The sequence below is a fragment of the Aedes albopictus genome, chromosome 3 (assembly GCF_035046485.1).
Source record: "Aedes albopictus strain Foshan chromosome 3, AalbF5, whole genome shotgun sequence".
Classification (NCBI taxonomy): domain Eukaryota; kingdom Metazoa; phylum Arthropoda; class Insecta; order Diptera; family Culicidae; genus Aedes; species Aedes albopictus.
The window spans coordinates 351,781,931-351,803,954 of NC_085138.1; positions in this window are offsets into that span (position 1 = coordinate 351,781,931).

Here is a 22,024-nt window from a genome sequence, read left to right on the forward strand (position 1 = left end):
TAACCTCAAGAATCGCGTGCTGCTTTTCAAAAATGCACACAAGGGATCTGTAGAGGTTTGAGCAAATTTGGTGAGCTATCACGACAGCCTGAGATGTGTAGTGGTGTCATCACTGTTGGATAGTGTTTATTAACGAAAAAACACTCAAATTTCGCTTCTTTGGAATTCACTGAATAGCCCTTAATTTCGCAAGAAGAGAAATATTTGGCAAAGTTTCTTTGGAATCCTAATCAGATTGATAGAGGGTCTCAGGACACTACAGAGATGACCTGATTGTTAAACAAATCCGCCGAATGGGTTGATGTTAAAATTTACTACCATTGTGCAGATTTTTAAGGAAGTAATCACGGAAAAAATGAGAAAATGTATTAAAAATAAATTAAATAATTTTAATGATATTTTTCCATGAAACTACAGTAAATTATCTTTGTTTTGAGGGCTTCACCTTTTCTGTTAGTTATTCCACCTCTGAGATATAAGTGATTATCTGCGTCCGGATTCTAACTGGACAATGCTTTAGGTAACTACGCACCAAGAAAGTTGGTAGCGACGGCATTCTACCCTCTTAGTGAGGTCGGGTGACACTGGCTTGAAACGGTGGATAAGTAGGCTAACGTCGACGCTGTTTTCCGTCCCATAAAACCGTGGCGTGGCCTTAAAGTATTTACGTTCCTGACCTGTACTCAGCTTAGGCAACTCCTGATTATCGCTAATCCGACACTGAGCTCAGTCTCAATAGGGGCACATTCTACGAACAACCTTCAAGGCGACTGATGTGGAGAATACTCTGAGTCAGCTTGGCATTACCGAAGATCAGCTACTCAGTAGTTCACAGGAGAAGATGGAAATATCCTGCCTCTCAAGACCTACCTCCTAAAGCAGCACATGTTCCGACAAAGCTACTGATCCAAATCTACGACACCCATTATCGACCGACTCCAACCTACTCGATATGGAAGATAATAAAGATGATGGAATAAGGATCATTATCAACCCCACGAATCTGCCTCCCCCTAAATCCGGCACTGTCTATACCGAGAAACCAGATGACTCTCGCCTTTCGGATAACCAGGTCAGTTTGAGGAAGCGTCGATCGACGGTGGACGCTATTAGGGCTGTAACCAAAACGGCCGAGATAGCGCTCAAAAAGAAGCGAATGGGAATCTGCTGTTGCGCGGTCATCACGCTGGACGTAAAGAATGCATTCAACAGCGTCAGCTGGGCCGCCATCGAGTGCGCCATACACCACGTAGGAGTTCCGGTTAGCTTATGCCGGAGAACTACTTCCAGAATAAAGTGCGAGAAGAAGGCGAGAGGAGCTACAACATCATTGCAAGGATATCTCAGGGCTTCATCCTGGGCCCGGTACTGTGGAACGCGACGTATGATGGCGTATTGAAACTCAAATTTCCACCGGGCGTAAAGCTGGTCGGCTTTGACGATGACATTACCCTCGTGGAATACGGCGAGTCGATATAGAGGAAGTGAAACAACAGACAGCAACGCTCGCAATTGGTATAGTGGAGAACTGGATGAGGTCGAAATAGTTGGCACTTGCACACCACAAAACGGAGGTGGTGGTGGTGGTAAACAACCGCAGTTCTGAACAATAGGCAGTATGGTCACCACAGGCTGGTGCACGATCAACTCTAAACGCTCACTGAAGCAATTGGGGACATTGGGGGTCATAATCGACGATAAGCTTAAATTCGGAAGCCACGTAGAATATGCCTGCAAAAGGGCAAGCATGGCGATAATGGCATTGTGAAAGATAATGTCAAATAGCTCTGCAATAGGCCTTTTCAGATGACAGATCCGTGTATACCACTGTTTACAACTGCAACAATAGGAGAACTGTCAAAGGCCCAAAAAATCAGTTGATTTTAAACTGGAAGCTGTGCACTGACAGTTCAGCGAGCTTGTTTACATGGACCTAGGGGCAAGACACTGTGCAAACGAGAGTAACTCTGAGAAATTCTGAGTAACTCTTTTCACCAATGATCGACGAAATTTGTCGAAAAACACCCCTAAAACTGCAAGAAAAGCGGGATAATTAGCCTGTGCATGCCGGCAGGATCGACATACGAATGACACTAATGAGTGGAGCTTTTTTGTCGACCATTCAAAGCTTTTAACAGTGTTCGACATTCGATTAGAAAATCTTATTAGAATCGTATGTTTACGATTCCAATAAGAATTTCCCATTGAACCATCATCAGGGTTGACAATCGTCCTTCTCGTCACCACTGCGTGAAAATAACAATAAAACAATCTTCGTCCGAAAGAACAACGGTGACGATTAGCTTTTTCGTCGCCGACTGCGGGCTTCACGACGAAGCTTCATCATAAATAGTCATCCACCAACTTTTTCGTCGTCCTCTTTGTTCCCTGGAAACGAGCGACGACGGGCCAAGAGAACGCTAACTGGGAATAGCTTTTATTGGCGTTTCGGCACTTACGGTGGTGTGAAACATCACTAGCTCAGTCGGTAAGAGTGCTGGAATTGGCAATCTAGAGGTTCGTTGTTTGATTCCAGGTGCAATTATTGTTTTATCAAAATCTTTTTTTGTGTGTGTTGCTGGTGGCAACATTTACTCCGTCGGCTAGACGCACTTGGACGAAGAGCGAAACAAAACGAATGAAGATTTTGTTTTCGTCACGACGCAAGCCCTTCACGACGATTCGCTGGCTTGACTGAGTCATCCGATGTGGAACAAGCAACGATGAAGATCTAGTTTTCGTTCTCGTCGTCGACTTTTTTGGTCATACGGCGACGATTTTCAGCCCTGACCATCATTGACTGAAATTTAATTCAACCGTTATTTTGAAGATCGAATTTTGATTTTTTCGTTAACCGTGTGTTGGACGTACTTCGGACATATTGCGCTGAATAGAGGACCAGATCTGCTGTCCAGCGCATTACGTCCGATGTTATGTTTCACATATTCATTTGAAGAAAAATGTATTGTTTCAACCACGACGACAATAGACTTACGTGAAGGTAGGTAATACTTCAAAGATTATCATTTGTTAAATGAAAAAAATAATTGAAGATCAAATTAGATAAGAACTAACAAAATTAATTAGAAACAGTAACGTTACTGCAAGTATAACAATAGCTGGAAATTCAATCCTTCTTAATACATTTTTTCGTTAAAATTAACCCTTATGTGACCGGCAGGGTACCCGGGTACCTTTTTCGATTTCGAATCTCGATATTTAAATTATTATTGAGAGTAGGAAGTAGAAACTCTGCTAGATCCAAGAACTCGTAAATATTATCTAATTAATGTATCTATTAATGGGGTTGACCGAATTTTCAAGTGAGGAGGGTCAGGGGAGTGGCTTTTGTTTTTTTATTACGTGGAATGCCGCCAAGGTACCCGGGTACCCACGAAACTGAAATGATCATATCTTCGTCAATTTTTCACCGTTTTTTTCGGGAGCATGTGCTTATTGAAGCCCACACTGTTGAGCCTGGGATACCGTAAAGTAGCCATGGCCAGCCAGAACCCCCACGGGAAGCCTGATCTGGAATCGCAGCTTCAAAGTCAACACATTTTATGATCCCAGGCTGATCAGACACTATATGCTGAAGCAATTGAGGCAAGATTGATACCGGTATTGCTACTAACCTACCGAAAATCCCGAGCATTGTTTTGTATAAAAACATGGGCGAAATTCGGATTTTCACCCATGGTGATCGGACCGGTCCAACCAAATATTATCTCGATAGGTAATGAGTTTGTGAGTTAAATGAGCCAATTTCTTAATTACTAGCTGTACCCGGCATACTTTATCTTGCCTACTGCAAACTTTGTCTTGTATGTACTGCGTTTTTTGACGTTTCAAGTTTCTAGCCAAGCCCAAGTCCCCGGTGGAAGAGGTAAAGAAAATCGATTTTCGAAAACTCTCAATTTGTCCATGTTTTAGGCCTCATAAACCTTCCTTGGGTGAAAACTAACAGAACAAAACTAAGACGACCAAAATCGGACCTTCCGTTCGCAAGTTATGCGTGGTCCCACGTACGCCACTGCATACACTGCATTTTTATATATATAGAAGATAGAATATAGATTAAATGGTGTAATTTTCTAATTATATATCTCACAAAACGCAAAAAATTGCAACCTGATTTTTTTAGCAAATACACATTAATACATACTAGGCATACATTGTTGTACATACTGTCGAAAATTTGGAGAGGCACCACCTTTATTAATACTATTACAAAAGATCAAATATTTCAAAAACACCAAAATATACCTCTTGCATGGGCGAAACTACGGATTTTTGTCAGGGGGTGCACTCCGAACAAAAATTCCTCAGTTCATCTGTTCATTGTTTGAAGTCCCATATTTCACAGCAATCCATTCAAATTCTAGGGGGTGCCTGGCAACCCCGGCACCCCCGGTAGTTTCGCCCATGACCTCTTGATGTGTATTTGCTAAAAATTTAAGATTGCGATTTTTGCGATCAGTGAGATATTATAATCTGAAAATTAAAATAACAGTTGAATTGAATTTCAGTCAACGAGGGTTCAATAGGAAAAGCTGTTGTTTACGATTCCAATAAGATTCCAATAAGATTTTCTTATCGAATGTCGAACACTGTTGAAAGCTTTAAATGATCGACAAAAAAGCTCCACTCATTAGTGTCATTCGTATGTCGATCCTGCCGGCATGCACAGGCTAATGGGCACTGACAAAAATATCCATATTGGGTTTATGTGTCAGCTGATATAGATTTTTGCAATTAGATTTCAGTAATGTATTATATTGGTCAGACACATAACTCAAGATGAACTCTTGGCTATTCAAAAATATGTGTAGTTCTTTTGAATATCAAACCTATGATTTTTATTTTTCATATTGTGGAACGTTTGCAATTCATATGCCTCATCTATATCTTAATAGCCGTTACATCCCCGCTTTTTGTCTTTCTTTTTTTTAATATTTTACAAACGAATTATCTTTTTAATAATTTTATTCAAAATTACATCATACAATGATAATAATAATATAACATGAAATTCCATATTTCAATATGGCTGTAAATGTATGACGATGTCGTCCAATCCCCGTCAGATGCATGTGACTCCCACATCGTGCATGGAACTGTTGGCCAACTGTTCCGATTCCGGTCCGTTTCCGACTTCCGCCCAATCGACGAGAAAATTTGAATACATAGTTTCACTAAGCTGGAAATAAGTTGCTGCAGATCCGTGCTTGTGGCCTGGTAAAGATGCTTCCAAAAAGTATTGTGCGTGGCGGGAGGCAGCGACTTGAACCACAAGCAAATGCACTTATGTTTTTGGGTGCCGGAATGGTATTAAAAATCAGCAATTTGTTGCAGAAAATGTGGTCATGCGGTGGTCGCTTTTTTGTCCTGAAAGGAATCTATTGTATTAGCAGTTTATAATACACAGATTGATCGTAAGGTTATCGTTATATGTCTTGTTCCTCGTTTCTCCAGCCGGGCGAACCTGCCACGATGTTCGCTCTGACTTGATTTTTTGACGTAGGACTACGTCTCTCTTTTCTATACCGGGTGTCATTCTAAATTTTCAGAAATCGGCCGCGTTACGTTTGAAGTGGAGATTTTGAGCGTTAATAACTCAGCCATTTTTCGATGAATTTTCAAAATTTTGGTTCCAATCGATTGGAAATCTTTACACCAATTATGTCCAATATTAACATTTGCTGATTTTCAATAACAAACTATTGAAAAATTGGGAAAAGTGAACCCATGTTTATTCCAGCCAATCACGATCGAACACATTTTGGATGCTCCCGTCGAATATAAAAGCTACTGCTTCTTCGCATCTTCCCTCATTTGTCTTTGTCGTCTCGAGGTGAACCAGTGGGGTGACACGGCTGTCAAACTCGGTACATCGCCGCTCCACCCAACATCATTTTTGGTACGGCGCGTTTTGGTACCCACTTTCTGGTCGGTTTACCCTAACTTGCTCCTGATTTTCGGGTGTGTGGCTCGTGTGTTGCTAGTGCTTATTTCAGAAATTACACATTTCAAACGAAATCGTTGTTTTTGATGATTGTTTCTCTTTCCTTATCACTTTGCACGATATTATATGTAGCAGCGAAGCAGTGTCGATGTTTCCAGCGCATGTTTTCCATGAATTAAGCAATCAAAACAAAAACATTGGACGCCATGTTGAATTGAATGCTGGGTAGATGATTCGGGCCCTTCGTCATCCCCCTGAGGTGAACGCATCGAACGAGAGCTGCCCACTTTCTTCGTTTGCGTTTTCGTCATTCTTCTTCGACGGCCGTGTCGGCTCGGTGGCGGTGGTTTTCGGCAAGGGTGCTGTTGCACATTCACCTTCTAACCGTCTAACGCGGCAGACCAAGGAAGTGTTTGAACATCAGATTGATCGACGGTGGTGACAGAGGCAGCAGTAAAATCCGGAATCGCACCCACGGCAGCAAGCGGCGGGCCAATTTTCGACGGCTTCCAGCAAACAGCACGGAGAAATCCACCACGCATTGCGTGGCATGATGAATTGATTTCAATTTCTTCTTAAACCGTCAATAATTTAAACGGTTCTTTTCAGGACCATCGAAAATGCTTCCTAGAGAGTTAATGGGATAAATTTCCTCCATCGACCGAAAAAGTGTAGTGAAAACCAATAGTGAAAGATTGAATTCTTGGTGGTGGTTCAGCAACAGTGAAGGCGATCACTAATCTCATCCACGGCAGCAAGCGGCGGGCCAATTTTCGACGGCGTTCAGCATTCAACACGGGGAAATCTAACACGCATTGCGTGGCATGATAAATTCATGTCAATTTTGTGTCTGAAATCGTCCAATATTCAAACGGTTCTTTTCAGGACCATAGAAAATTATTCCTCAAGAGTTGTGAATCAGATAATTATTTCATTCCATCGCTCGGTAAAAGTGTGGTGCAACCGAAAAGTGAAAAATTGTATGCTTGGTGGCCCCGCAACAATAATGATGCCGGCCACTAATGATTCCACCAGGAATTTAGCAACGCTTTATCCTATCCAGAGCATTTTTCGTGAAACATTGTTTAATTTAACCATTTTTCGAATTAAAGTTATCTAAATCTTCCAATATTTTGGTTACTTAATTCGTTATATGAAAATTTTCTCATTTCTCGGTTGATTAACCGTTTCAAGCGTCTGGTGCATGCGGGGCGGGACATGCAAACGAAATAAACTGGAAAGCCTGTCGAATGGGAGGAGCTTCATCTGCCAATCTAGGGACATAAAAGCTGTTCCCCCTGATTTCTTTCGTCATTTTCGTTGGATCAGTCAGGCAGGGTGGATGTCACCTCCACAGCTGAGCAGTCTCACATCAACCCAGCCGCAACTCTCGGCTATCGTGCGGATAGCACCAGGACAATCTCATCCATGACAGAAAGCGGCGTACCAGTTTTCGGTGGCATCCTGTATTTAGCAAGGAGAAAACCAACACGCATTGCGTGACATGATGTTTTCATGCCATTTCGTTCCTAAAATCGTCAAATAATCAAACGGTCCTTTTCAGGACCACCGAAAATAATTTCTCAAGAGTTGTAAATCAGATAATTTCATTCCATCAATCGAGAAAAGTGTGGTTCAATCGAAAAATGAAAAATTGAATTCCGGCCACAAATCGTTCCACCCATAATTTAGCATCGCATTGTCCTATCAGAAACATTTTTCGTGAAACATTGGGGAGCATCCAGAAATTACGTCACATTTAAAGGGAGGGGGTCAGCAAAGTGTGACGACCCATACAAAAATTTCAGAGGTCCCATACAAAACGTGTGAAATAGTAATGAGGAGGGGTTGAAAATGACAAACTTTTGTGTGCCGTAATTTAAGGACGATCCCTTGTTTAATTCTAGCATTTTTGGAATTAAAATGATCTAAATCTTTTTATATTTTGGTTACTTTATTTGAAATGAAAATTTCTCTTATTTCTTGGTTGAAAATCGTTTGAAGCGTCCGGAGCATGCGGGGCGGGTCATGCAATAAACTGGAAAGCCAGCCGAATGGGAGGAGCTTCATCTGCTAATCTAGGGGCATAAAAGGTGTTCCCTCTGATTTCTTTCGTCATTTTCATTGGATCAGTCAGGGAGGGTGGAGGTGGATATCACCTCCACGGCTGCGCAGCAGCACGTCAACTGCGACGAGTGGTAGCACCAGGAATCTCATCCACTGATCACGGATGCGGTGGGCCCGGCAATGGAAGTTACCTCCGCAGCTGGGTAAGCTGCGCACCAACCCAGCGACGACTCTCGACTATCTATCTGATATAACCAGGAATCTCATGCACGGCAGCAGGCGGCGGCAGTGTTCGATGGCTTCCCGCATTCAGTGTGGATAATTTTCAATTATCTTTCTAAAATCAACCGTTATTTGAAGGGACCTTTTCAGGACCAGAGAAAATTATTCTTTAAGAGTTATGAATCGAATAATTTTCGGATATATTCCATCGATCGGTGAAAGTGTAGTAACATTCGAAAAGCGAATGGTTGAATGGTTGAATGCTTTGTCGGTCAGCAACAGCAAAATCGATCACTAATCTTTCTACACGAAATTTAGCAACGCATCATCTTATTCGAACAATTGTACCTGGAATATTGTTTCATTCTAATATTTATCGAATTAAAATGATCTTAACTATTCAATACCTCTATTAGTTTATCCGTTCGATTAGAAATTGTCTCAAAGAACGGTTGATTACTCGTTTGAAGCGTCTGACACAATGTGGGCGGGTCATGCAAACGGAATTAACTGGAACGCTCGCCGAATGGGAGGAGCTCCATCTGCTAATCTAGGGGCATAACCGCTATTTCCTCTGTTATCTTTCGTCATTTTCCTTGGATCAGTCAAGGAGAAGGGAGATGCCACCTCTCAGCTAGGCAGCTGCACACAAACTCAGCGATGACTCTCGGCTATCGTGGTGGCAGCACCAGGAATCTCATCCACGACAGGAAACGGCCGCATTCATACATGCAATAATTGTCTTGCCAAAATCTTCCGTTTTATAAACGGTCTTTTCCAGGATCAGCGAAAATGAATCCTCAAGAGTTATGATTCGGATAATCAAAAGCGACAGACTGAAAGCTTGGTAGGTCAGCAATAGTGAAGTCGTCCACTAATATGTTCTTCCTGGATGAAAACAACATTATTGTGGAAAAAGAGTTTCACGTTAAACTTTAGTTGAAAAGATCTATCTAACGCCGTTCAATTATCTAATAATTTTATCCGCTCGATGAAAATTCTCTCGTAGAACAGTAGTTTGACAATTTCTCTTCAAAACGAAAAAACTCCTGAACTAGTCAACATCTTTCCAAGTAACCGAACCAGCTGAATAACAGCTTCTTGAGCTAAAGTAAGCTTAAGAGTGATTTGTTTTACTCTTATACAGCAAAAATGTTTGTTGGGTTATAAATGCGTTCAGCGAAAGCGATCACACAACAACTTTACTCAACACATCAGCCCACCATTTGTATTATCATAACAACAAACATTGTATTATGGAATTATAAAAGTCGGAATCTCGTTCCAGCCTTTGTCCTACGTCAACATTGCGGTTATGTCTCAGACATTACCCACTCCTAGTTTTTTTCTAATAAACTGTAAACAAAATTCATTTTGAAGTTGAATTCATTCTGGTTTGACCCATATTGGATTTATGTGTGAACCGTTTTGAATTTTTACTATTGTATTTCAAATATAAACGTGATTAGCAGTCCTGCAAAATATCAGTCTCAGTGCCTGTTTTTCAGCCGAAAATGAATGACTGCGGAGGTCGTTTTCAGTTCCTCAATGTGAGAACTGACAGAGTCCGAGAGCTCCATTCGTGAGCGACCCAACAAGATCAATTCCCAATCATCTACACACTACTCATGCTGAACGGCCATTCGTCTCAAGCGGTGGCTTGTGAGAGTGAGTGCCCTATACGCTACCACGGGTGAAAACACTCAACTACAGAAAATTGAATGGAAATTTAGCCCTGTCAGCTCTCGCTTTCAGCATGCTGCGTGCGAGTGTGAGTACCTATTTCATTTCGCTCCCGTGTTGCTGATCGGAAAGCAACATTGACAGGAAAACCAAAACGGAGAAAATGAAAAAAGCAAAATATCGCTATCATAAAGGCCTGTCGAAAAATTGCAGCACTGGTGATTAGCGCAACTTTTCACAATTATGTGTGAGACATATTGAGAGTAAATGGTGTTCTAATAATGAACGAAGTGAACCTTTCGACTGAAGTATGTGTCGGGGAATATAAAGAAAATCATTGGATTTCTTTTCGTGTAGTTTTGTTTTTGCGATAGGGTAATTCGCCAATTGTTGAACGGTTAGTACTGGCATTTTTGTTTTCGTATGTTTTTCCGTGCATAATTACACTCAAGTTGAAAAATATCCAGTGAACGTCTAGATCTACTTATTCCTTATACTGCCCATTGGATTTGTATTCCCTCAAATTCCGTTTTCTAAGAGAAAATAGAACATTTGTATGGGAAGTCTGTTACCCAAATGTTGAACGCTTCCTTAAGGCTCAAATAAGAATAGCATATTATCTAAAAATGAAAAAGCACTTTTCTCCGAAATGAAGAAAAAGCGAGCAAAACCACCGTGTCCGATTGTCATAATTGACTAAATAAATAATCGGACATTCTTATTTTCTTCGATTTGTGGATCATTTTGGAAAAAAGTGCTTTTTTAGTTCTGGAACATTTGCCATTCTCAATTGAGCCTTAAGCTTGCTCATCCTAATGTTGAACGGTTCTCGCTAATTGTTGAACGGTTGAAGCTTTGTTCGTAATTGATGACGTATAACCCGACATAAACCTATCATTCACCTGTTTTTATTTTGGGCATCAAACCCAACATAGACTCAACAGTTATCCTATGTGGGTTCAACAGTGGTCCAACATTTGATAAAATTTGGTCCGACTTTGACCCGACATCCAATATTTTTTCACTCTGGCGGATTTTTTTCCGGTTTTTTCGTGTTTTGCGCCCAGTAAGTCATTTGAGTGACAATTCACTTAAATGAGGGAGCGTTCATAAAATACGTCACGCAATAATTGTCAATTTTAACCCCCCCCCCCCTCCTCCTATGTCACACTTTTTGTATGGGACCTCTGATTTTTTGTACGGGTCGTCACATTTTGTTGAACTCCTCTCACCTCCCCCCACCCCCCTCAAAGCGTGACGTAATTTATGAACGTTCCCAAGGAATCGCTTCCCATTTGAAGAGAGCTCTAGTGGACTGAAAATCGTTTTAAGGCCGCACGGGACGACGTGTAATTTTTCCTATCTTCCCTCTCTTTCTAACAATTTGCCTCACGATTTTGAAGATGCAAATATCAATTTCCAGTGCACTGATGTAGCTGAAACTTTAGTCGATTGTGCACCGCAAGTGAGCAAATGAACGATCAAATTTCTAGCCAATAATATGAAGTAGAAGTTGGGATTTGCATCTTACTAACAAAAAAGCAATGGCGGACAATTCAACCATCGTCCCGTCCGGCCTTAAACATAACCAAATGCAAGAAATGGCTGAAAAGATTTGACTAGAAGCGAAAATGACAGAAGAAAATAACGCCTTCGAAAGCCCCTGAAATACCCCTGGAAACCCATGGGACCCAGTCAACTCCCTAGAATACCCCTGGAACGACCCTGAAATACTTTGAAAACCCGTGGATCGCTCCTGAAAAAGGTGAAGTGAAAAAAAATATCTGGCAGTCATGCTAACATCGTAGGTTATGCTAGTGTTCAACAATTGGATCTTAGCTGCATAATGATAGTGTGATAAGAAAAATATTTTTTTCAAATGAAATTACAATGAAAATGTGATTTTAAACAATGTTAAACTGTTAAGGACATCCTTCCAGTTATTGCAACTATGGTGTGACTTTGATATTTGTGGTCGATTTGCCAGCAAAGCTTATTTCGTAACAGCAATTTCTTAAAATTAATCTTAAGTATTTTTGACGTAAAATATGTATAATTTTGTAACGTAAACGTAAACAAAACAACTTGCACCCCAACAAAGTCACGCAAAAAGTTTAAACATCTAGCTTTGTGGCAAGTGTTGGAAGCAGTTGTAAACAAAACAAACAGCGTTGCCAAATCGACATGTGTATCTTCCGCTCATCTCTATGTAGAGGATTTCTAGTTTTGTACTAGTAGAGATGAATATAATCGATATTTCCGTATCATAATGACGGAACCGCCAAACTACCCAAAATTGAGTTCTTTTGACGCAATCCCATAGTTCCGCCCAATAAGCCAAATTTGAGTAAATCGATTAAACTCACACTAGGGAAATTGCCTTTACCTCCAGTAAAAAAATTTTCTTAAGAGTAGGTAAATTCAACCCAAGACCCCCCCCCCCTCACTCAACCCAAATTTGAGTATACCTACATTTACTCAAAATTGGCTTATTGGGCTCAAGGACCCTCATTGGGTAGATGCATCTCTGTTTGTTTTTGACAACATCGGTGGGGGAAAGAGGGAAAACAACCTAATTTTGGGTAACTAGTTTATTCGATATACTCAGCTTTGAGTAAAATCGACCCAAAAATTAGGTAGTTTGATTTCTCCGTGTGATAATGTTTTCGGGACGGAAAACGTGAATTTAATTTTCGCCGCTCGTTTGAAATTCTAACACCTTGTAAACAATCTCGCTGAACTGTCAGACAAAGTGAAGCGGTCTCCATACTACGGTATGGCACAGCTGCATGGTCGAATAGCTAGTTGTGAACCGAAACCAGTCCAGGGGTGACCAAAAAATAAATAAATTTTCACTCTTCTTTGTGCAAAATATACCAATTTTTTATTTTGTAACTTTGTTTTGCCTTTTTTCCTATACCGGTAATCAGTAACACGTTACCACGTACCAGAGTGGGCGGAAATGGGATCGAAGTATTTTTATATTCATAGGTGGATTTTTTCAGATATTTCAGAGGTAGTATTGGTTAGAATACATACTCCATTTTTGATAAAATTCACCATCCTAAAAAAGAAAAAAATATGAATTCTGTTGTAGTTCGTCAAACTGTTTTTGTGGATATTTCAGAATAAGTTTCCAGAATTACGAATTTTGCTTATCTCGCACGGAGACAAATTTCGTTCGTTTGAAACAAAATATTCATGTTTATTCGGTAAACTTATAAAATGTTGAAAACAAAAATTTAAATTTTTAAATCTAACTTAATCTATCTATATATATAAAAATGCAGTGGCATACGTGGGACCGCGCATAACTTGCCAACGGAAGGTCCGATTTTGATCGTCTTAGTTTTGTTCTGTTAGTTTTCACCTAAGGAAGGTTTATGAGGCATAAAACATGGATAAATTGAGAGTTTTTGAAAATCGATCTTCCATGCATTTGGTGACCGTGGACTTGGTCTTGGATAGAAACTTGAAACGTCAAAAAACGCAGTAGGCAAGACAAAGTTTGTCGGGTACAGCTAGTTACATATAGATTTCGACAATACACATTGAGGAGCTCCCCGTTTCATCGTCGAGAACATAAACAAACTCACAAGTTCCAGCTGCAGGTTTTCTCCTGAAAAAAAGCAAATTTTTTCCCCCAAAAGCAAAAATTTCCCCCAAATCCCGTTGTTTTCGGGAGCGTATGTTATTTATAGATGTATACATTATGTTGGCATTGGAAGGGTTACACGGAAGGTTGTTTTTTTTCCAGCGAAGGAATTGACTATAAGTTTAATGGGAAAACAAATATTCCCGTAGGGCCGACCTGCCACAAAAAAACAAAAATTATTACCTTCATTTCTAACATAATCTATCAGAAGATGCATGTTTGATTCAAACATGGATTGCATTCGCTTCAAATGTGACGTTCGATTTGCACCAAACAGTTTTATTTTTGTGGCCTGAACAAATTGACAATTTATTTGAATCAAATATTTTAGATTTTACCATATTTTTTTTTCTGCGTGCAGATCTGTTATTTTCCATTATTAACTTCTAGTTCTACAATACTAATGTTGCTCTATTCATTTAACATAACACTAGTTTACAGCATTTTTGAACTCGGTAAGCTGATGATCATTTTTGGTGTAGAATCATGCCCTGAGTTCGAAAACGTAAAAGAAAAAAAATTCAGTAGAGCTTCTTTCGACTTTCCATACAAGGGTGATGATTTGAAAACGATTTTTGTTCTATTTTTAAGCAATGTCGCTCACTTCAAACATCTCCTTCTCCATAATCAATGCTCCGATTTAGCTGAAATTTTTACTGTAACTCGCCTACACATGATATGTCAAATAAACGTCGAGAAAGAATTTTTAAAGAGGGTTTTACTTATTGAAAAAAATACATTTCTTCAAAAAATTTTGGGAATTTTGCTAATATTTAAGGAGATCGTCCCTAGAACTCGCCAATATCTTGAAATTCATCAATCTGACGCAAAACATGTATTCAGATGATCGAATGGTATTGTATTCAGCTTTTAATTTATAGAAAAATAATTAAAATAGGTTGAACAAAACACAATATATTTGAATTTTAGTAAATTACATATTTTGAAAAGTTGTAAAACTCGATATTAAGCTAAAACTCAAAAACTGGTCTACTTAAAATTTTTTGAAGGTCGGTTTCAAAATCAGCGCTAAATTGTGCTTCAAAAATTTTGATCGTTGACAGAAGTTCACGACTTTCGTTTTATTTTGTAAACTAGTGAATCAACAATTATTTCCAAAAACGATCCCTACAGTGTAACTAGGAAGAACAGCCTGTGTTTATAAGGAAAAAATCACTATTTAAACATCATCAGTTTCGGTGCAAAAAACTATTATTTACAGTGAATCTAGAAAGTATAGTTTCACTGTAGAAAAATTGTTTTTTGCACCGAAACTACTGGAAGAATTTTTCCTTTTTTAAGCATAGGCTGTTCTTCCTAGTTACACTGTAAGACTAATTTTTGGCATTAATTGTTGATTACTGTAAAACAATAAAGCAATATTAATATTGTAGAAGTATTAGCTAATTGTCGGAAAACAAATTTAAAAAACGATCCGTTTCCTGTTCCATAGCTACTAAATAACGATTCGTGATAACCATTCTACTCATTGACCATTCGGCCTTATGGACTTTGGCCTGCAGTCTTTTCATCGTACAAGATGTTTGTGGATCTATGCACTTATAGCCTAGTTACATCGAAGTTATTAACTGCTCTAAGAAATATAATTATTGTTGTTGCGGGGGCTGGAGGGGAATTCTCACCGGGTTCTTAGCAGCAACGCGAATCATGCGTTTGTGCAGCTTTAAACTGCAAATAGGGGTTTTATTAATTCATTAGGATATACAATTTATAGTTTTTTTTTTTGTTTTTTTTATTTTTTTTCTATTTTTTTTTTTTTATTTATAGTTCAAATTACATCTTACACTTTCGGTGTTTTCCTCGACACATTATTCCCTGCGCAACAGAGTCTTGCTTCCACAAACTGATTGTGGTGAAATCTGACGCATCTTCACTAGCTATAAACAGTTCATTTTAGTCGTTAAATATTTACAATAAATTAGACTTAGCATGTTATCACTTACGTGTGCACGAGCTACAGTAATAAATTTCATTTAGGAACAAATGTAGAATAAACAATTAAATAAACAATATGTTATAACAAAATTGCGTCTGCTTGGACGATTTTAGCAGATTTTTCTTTCTCTTCTTGTCTCAGTACATTTTCTGTTTGAGCGCCTATGATTACTCAGCATTGTCTAAATAAAAATAAATAAAAGGTACATTCTTACAAATGGTACTTTCGGGCAAATAGTATTCTGGCAAATGGTTTTCTGGCAAATATCGCACAATCATTTACAGCTGTAAAAGTACATAGGGTGACGAAGGGTATTATCGGCAGGTTTGTTCTCTTCGTCATGGGGTTTTTTTTGTGGCCCGAATTGCCTGAAAGTTGGGCATATAACTCAGCTTGGTTGGGAAGGATTTGAGCAACTCCGAGTTCATCAGGTTTAAAAACTCCGCATGACGTAGAGAAAAAAACATATCACCATATAGGGTAGAAACATCAGTGCCCAGACTGGCAAGTCGGGTCTTTTGACCGTTATTCAGTCTGTTGCGATCTAAATCAGAAAAAAAAACTTTTTTTTACTGTTAGATCTTAATGATGATTAAAGCTGTGGAAATCATTTGATTTGATTTGATTAAAAAATGCAAGAAAAAAAATCTTTAACAAATCAGCTTTCATATATCTATTTTGGCCAGGGTGCTTCTCTAATTTGGCCACTCCCATAAGAAATACACCCGATTGGTCAACATAGAAATCAAAGTTAAGAATATGGCCAAAACTGACGCAGTGCTTCTATTTTGGCCAGTGCCAATTTTAATGCACAAATCAAGTATTAGCTTGATTTCTGCATTTTCTCCTACAAAATATTGATTGGGTAGGGTTTATAAGATTACAGGTTATTTTTATAATAATGATTTCCCTTAAACTGGTCAATGCATATTAGAGTGAGACACCGAAAGACATTTTACTCCTGTACACTTTTTGAGTTCCTTTTTGGTCCCACATCAACTGTGCAAAATTTCAGCTCGATCGGAGAAACTATATTTTAGCGCCAGCCATTTAAAGTTTTCATACGATTTACTATGGGGAAAATCACTTTTTCAAAGAAAAATCGCCACAGGTTGCCCCTTAACCCCTAAAAATAAATCGACGAATGATTTCTGTTGGAAATTTTACGAGGAACCAACTCTCTGAAGACCGCAAAGCGATCTAAGGCACGTGGAAAAAGTTATTAACTGAAAACCGAATGGCATGCTAATGCTGTTTAACATGTAAGGAATAACAATAAATAATAAAATCTCGTCATTTTACCGATCGGGAGAGGCTTAATAACTTTTTCCACGAACGTCGCATCGGTTTGCGGTCTTCGGGGGTCTGATTCCTCGTGAAGTTTTCTACAGAAATCATTCATCGACTTATTTTTAGGGATCTAGGGGTGACTCATAGCGATTTTTCTTTGCAGATGTAAAATTTCCCCATAGTAAATCGTATGAAAAACTAAGAATGGCGGGCGCTAAAATATAGTTTTTTACGATCGATCTGAAATTTTGCACAGTTGATTTGGGACCAAAGAGGAACTCAAAAAGTATACAGGAGTTAGAGTTTTTCCATTTTTTGTATTTTCCCATATAAACCGTGTACCAGGCTAATGCATATGCATATGAGAGCACAACTAATCCCCTTAATAAAACCATTTTGATTTTGAAATTCCACCAGCTAGATCAAAAGGTATGGGTAAAACTATGAAAAAATAATTATTCACATCCTTCATGAGTTAATATCATTTGATTTCAATTCATACACATATTTTGAAAGAATTGTTTTCTGTCTGTAATTAGTAGAAAAAAACATCTCTAAAAGGAACATATTTATGATTTCAACTCATAGAAAAATAACCAAATTCTTGTTATTGTTTTTACATATTTTTTTATTGTATAATTACATTCAAACATTTGAACAAACATTAAAAAAATATTCAAAGTAGCAATGTTACCATGTGCTCAGTATATTATTTTAACTATCGTAACGCATGTACTGTTTGCTACTTATTTGTCTGTAATGAATAAAAAATCATACACAATCTGGAAAGTTGAAACCAAATTTTACAGAAGAATGAATTATTAATGTCAGTATCTGTAACAAAGTTCAAACCTGCTCCACAACATTATTTTAGTCACAATTACTACACTTAGTAAAACACTTGTGGGTCGATTCCAACCGTACCAAACAAAACCAATCCGGCACCAAACATCATCCCAATGGCTAGGACTCTGTCATACACAGTTCCTTTCCGTGCGCCATTTTCCATAGTCGTTGTTTCCGGTGGTCCCGCTGTGGTCCCGGTCCCTCCTTTGTCATTCATCACGGTATTGTCTTTCCCGTAGTAACCGATATCGTAGCCCTGTGGATGCCTAACCTCCTCCTTGTATGTATAATTGGTTGTGGTGACATTTGGGTTGTTCAGGAATATGTAACCTGTCACATTTGTTGGCAGTTTAGCGCGTAATGCGACTAAGGGGATGGATTCCAGGGCCAGAACAATTGTCGGAACGGTCAGCGTGGCAGCAAGAATCCATCCGATTGGAAATGTGCGGTACATTTTCGATTGTATCCAGGTTTTGGGAGTGTTTTCCGGTTGCCAGATAAACGGGCAATGTAGCTCAATCGATGCCACCAGTCAATGTGTCCAGCATATTTTGAAATCAATCGCTTAGGTCAGCGGTTTTCAGATCGTGCACCGCGGTGCACTTGGTGCACCGTGAAGCCTTGCCAAGTGCACCGCGACAGTTCTGAGCATGCTACAAGTTTGATGAAAAATATTTAATAGATAAATCGACCAACAATGTGAATGACTATTGCATTTGAAATATTAAATTTACGAAACCTTGAGAAATTAGAGCAAAGCGACTCTGCGAAAGGCAGACAAATGAATAGTTAAATCTTTAATGAATTTATAGTTTATAGTTAAATCTTTAATGAATATTCTTAGAAGAGTTTTAAGTAGTTAAATATTAAGTATTTGTCATTGGGGTGTGTATTTTACCTGTTGACAGTAATCTATATATCTTCTTTATTATATAAAAATGGAGTGGCATACGTGGGACCGCGCATAACTTGTGAACGGAGGGTCCGATTAGAGTCGTCTTAGTTTTGTTCTGTTAGTTTTCACCCAAGGAAGGTTTATGAGCCATAAAATATGGACAAATAGAGTTTTTGAAAATCCATTCTTCATACATTTTGAACGGGGACTTGGACTTGGCTAAAGACTTGAAACGTCAAAAAAAAAACTCAGCAGGCAAGACAAAGTTTTCCAGGGTCAGCTGGTAATAAATGTAAATGTAGATGTCAAGAGGCTCATTGGATCTTTTTTCAGCTTTAAAGCAATCAGCCACGAATCATACAGAAAGTATGTTGTGATTATTTTGAAAAAAATTTCTTAGATATTTCAAGAGGTATTTTCATGAAACAAACAACTATATTAAACATGTTTTTCCTTCGAACCTCTCTAGAAATCTTTCAAAAAGACATTTTGACAATCTTAAATTTCATCTTTCAAAATTTTTGATCAAGTGCACCGCGTGTCTTTTTGTTCTCAAAAAGTGCACCGCGAGACTAAAGGTCTGAAAACCCCTGGCTTAGGTATTGGCATACATTATTTATATTGTCAATAGCTATGATGCAACTGTAACAGTCAAATTACTTGATGCTAAGTAATACGATTTTAATGGCTTTAATTTAATATAGTTGATGTCGTTCGGTTTTGAAACGACTACAATTCCATGGTGGTTTGAACACAGCGAAACAAAAATTAACTTTTGGTCTGTCTCAAAAGCAAACTTAAGTAGCTCTTCGAATGAGTGTAATCAGTTTTGTACCTTTTAATTCCGCCCTATGTTGCTTACGCGTATTTCGACTACCACTTGTCAGTTCAGTGTCAGTTATCCACTGAAGCTCGGAAATGCGATGAAATGTACGAAAAGCAGTTTTTTTTTACTTTACTCAACGTTTACGATTTGAAATAAACGTTTGTTCCATTATAATTAGAATAGTATACGCATTTCACCATGTGCCAAAATAGTTGCAAAAAGTTGAATTTTTCAGCCCTAGTTGTACTACTGTAAATCGAGTTTTGCAACGAGTTACATACAAAATTTAATGCAATTTTCTATTATACAACTCATTTGAGTTGCATAATGTTCATAATGGAAATCAAATGAGTTGCATAATGAACATTACGCAACTATTTTTTATTATGCAACCAGGTTAAACCTAATAATCTATTTTATGCAATTCAATATCATAATTTCTATATATATCGTCGATGGAGGTGACGATGGGTCTGGGGGTGAGATTGGGTTAAAACGGAGAAACATAAAATTTAAAATAGTTCATCAACTATCGCTAATTTATATTGAAAACTTTATATTATTTCGAAGAGGAGATGTTTTTACACGTCATGATGCAGAATAAGATGTTTAGCAATAATCGTTTTTGGTTAAATTTGTGGCTAAACTTATATCATGAAACTACTAGTAAGACTCTGTGAAAAAAAATCCAATGTTTCACACAAGTACCCAACCATATATTTTCTTATAAGTGATTAGCTGTAGGTATTAACTGGGTGATGCAATGAAAAAAGCAGGTTGTCATTGCTCTTTTTATTTAAAAAATTCAATATTTTCGACCCTATGTCTAAATATTAAGAATGGGGGTGAGATTGGGTCAAGCAAGTTATCGAGTGCACATAACCTTAACTAAAAATTCAACTTGTTCTCTAGTCCCCATTTGACGTTAGAGTGATGCCATGTTTACCGCATCTTCATAAAAGCACGATTTTTTCGAAAATATGTCGAAGAAGTGTCAAGCGATTGTGTTCATTCTAAACGTAAAATCATTTATAACAATAAACTCATGCGTTTGGACAGCTCCTCTAATCATCAGCTAATCTTTAGTGTAGGGGAGACTGAGGAGACTTGATCCCTGGGGAGACTTGTTCCCCCCATATTTGCTCGGAATCAAAAACATTTTTCTTCTAGCATATTTTTTCCAAAACTGCTCCTGGACAAACGACTATGTTTTGGCTACAAGTGATTTTGATTGTACATTGCATTATTTTTTAACGGCTGATGGTTTTTTTTTTCAGTCTGTCAGAAATCTTTAAGGCGATTCCGAAAAATCTTAATAACTTTATGAAAATTGAACCAAATCGTGTCAAAATTTCACAGCACATAGTTTAAATAAAATACTTTCAAACTTATTGATCCAAATAAGGCTGTTGTTAACATATTTTAATTAATTCAGCTTAGTATACACAACAGTGACATGGGGAGACTTGATCCCTCGAGGATTACACACACATTACACATATGAAAAATAAAATTCTATTCGGAAGCCCCTATTTACTTGGAATTCTAGTCTATTCAATGATAAAATGTGTCAGATAATTATAACTTTAGTACAAACCAAGAAAAGGGGGATCAAGTCTCCCCATTTTGTAAATATGGCATATCCTTAAAAATTTAAGGAAATCTTACAATTTCAAACACTCCATATCCATCGAAAATACAAGAAAACTCGAAAAGAAAACGAATAGGAAGACTCTGGAATTATTTACCCTTTAAATAAACCATGTGCTCAAAGGGGGATCAAGTGTCACCCATTTTTGAAAAATACATCATAAGACATGCCTCCATAAAAACACAGTTTTGAAAACTTTAACAATAATTTAAAGGCATTCTGTTGTGTGTTAACTTGCGATAGATGTTTACCTGTCATTTTGTATGGAAAACGGATCTAGTTTTGTGTTTTTTCTTAAAGTTTCAGGTGAATTAAGAAAAAGGGATCAAGTCTCCCCAGTCTCCCCTACTGCAATATCGTAAGCTCACAAAACAGACTGAATAGCTTTCTTCTTCTCCACTCATTTTTGAAATTTTAAGGAAATATTGTGAAACTACCAGACGGTAGTGGGATCCAGGAAATACTGGGGCTATAAAACCGGTAACATAGCACAATGTCGGAAAGCGAACGAACGTCGAATTGCGGCATACGAGATTGCATATTGAGTATTTAACTTATGTATTAAGAGTACCATATTATAAGGATAATTCATAAAATACATAAAAATACTAAAGAAAGAAGAATAAGTCTACCGTTTTGCTAGGACATTAAATGTTATTGCGGGAGAGGGTCTAATAATGTGAAATGTTGAGTAACATAATATTTGAACGACCCTAAATATTTTTTGTCATGGTTACATTGTATTTTTAGTAGGTTTACTATATATGATCAATAAAATGAACTTATATTCTTAGATAGGCGATTTCGAATACTTTGACTCATTCTCACCCCCTCTAAGGGGTGAGATTGGGTCAATTTTCAATCATTTGTAGTTTAGTAAGCATTTCATATAATGTGATACTTTCTTGCTAAACTATCATTACCACATAGAAGAGTATGTAACACATAACATAAATGTACCCTGTTA